The following is a 1,312-nucleotide window of genomic DNA, read 5'->3' on the forward strand; positions in this document are numbered from 1 at the left end:
GCCATCGACAGGCAGCACTGAGGTGGGAACTGCTCCCTCCATTGGGACAGCCTTCACAGCACCACTTCTGTCTCTGCGCAGGATGAAGCTCTCTCTGAAGCATTCGGATGTTGGCACTTTCCAGGTATGCTATCCTTGACCATGACCAGAGCCCCCACCAGCATGGAGGCGAGAGCCTGCTGGGGGCCAAGGAGAGGGCTCATTCCCCCCCTGCCCCCCAACACGGGACCTGGGGGTGCACCCAGGACCCCACGCTGACCCCATGGATGCCTCCTGCCTCAGCCTGTGAGACTGGGAGAGGATGCAGAGCCAGATGCCATTGCCTTTCTCACCCCTACGCTTCCCACCTCGCCAGCATAGCCAGGCAAAGCCACTGGCCTCTGGCGAAACGTGTGCCCATCCCAGCTCCTCATCTCTTTTTCTTCTCCTAATTATCCTCCAGTGCCTGGTCACCTGCTGTCCCGCAGGCTAAAGCTCTTTTCTGTCCCCCTCTCTCCGCTCCCCAGGTGCGAATGCTGCAGTCCATAATGAACGTATTTGCTTCCAGTATCCTGCTCCCGCGTCTTAATGGTGAGAATCTGCTGGGGGGAATGGGGGTGCTGGGATAGTTGCTGGCCAGGTTGCTCCATCCAAGCAGGCCCAGCTCAATAATTAAATCCCTGTTGCCAAGCCTGATCTGTGGATAAAGCCTGCAGTGAGTGCAGGAGACGGCAGTAAAAGCGCCCGGCACAGGCAGGCTGCGGGCAGCAGTGTGTGGGAGCCTTTCTCAGTGCTGTGACATGCATCCAGCAGTGAACACAATGGAAAAAATGAGCACGACGCACATCCTAATGCTTTCCAGACCCTCTCCCCTGCTCGCTGCTTCTCATGACTCCCCAGCAAATGGGGCCAGAGCGGGGCTGGTGGCTGCCAGGGGCCCAGTGGGGTGGCACAGCACAACGTGCAGCCCCCAGCCCCTCTGTGGAGCTTGGGAGGAATTTCCTCTGCCGACCCTGGGAGCAGCAGGGGTGAAGAAAGGGCCGGGCGGAGGAGGTGGCCGCCTGCTTTGCACGGCCCGTGCTCCCTCTTGCTCCCGTTCCCATCCCAATGCGGCCACGTGTGTTGTCTCTTCCAGCCAGGTTAGATCAGGGCTTCCCTCTGCCGCTGCCGGACAGAATACAGCTCTCCAATATCCTCGTGCGGTTTCACCAGGTGAGTGAGGAGGGGGAACAGCCAGCCCTGGCCAGAGCCCATCCTGCCGCGGCCGAGCCCCCGCCTGCCGGCATGGCGTGCAAAGCCAGTTCGCCCGCCCATGGTGGGCGGCAGCGGACAG

The 1,312-nt window shown here is 61.1% G+C and overlaps 1 long non-coding RNA gene across 1 annotated transcript; it reads left to right on the forward strand.

The window, feature by feature from the left end:
• Positions 1–77: 77 nt before the first annotated feature.
• Positions 78–1,191, forward strand: LOC109279781. The gene is made up of 3 exons (XR_002086327.1): positions 78–124; positions 507–570; positions 1,115–1,191. It is a non-coding gene; the product is annotated as an uncharacterized LOC109279781 (long non-coding RNA).
• The last annotated feature ends 121 nt before the right edge of the window (positions 1,192–1,312 follow it).

This window comes from Aptenodytes forsteri, unplaced genomic scaffold (genome assembly GCF_000699145.1).
Source record: "Aptenodytes forsteri isolate BGI_AS27 unplaced genomic scaffold, ASM69914v1 C13460788, whole genome shotgun sequence".
Lineage (NCBI taxonomy): Eukaryota > Metazoa > Chordata > Aves > Sphenisciformes > Spheniscidae > Aptenodytes > Aptenodytes forsteri.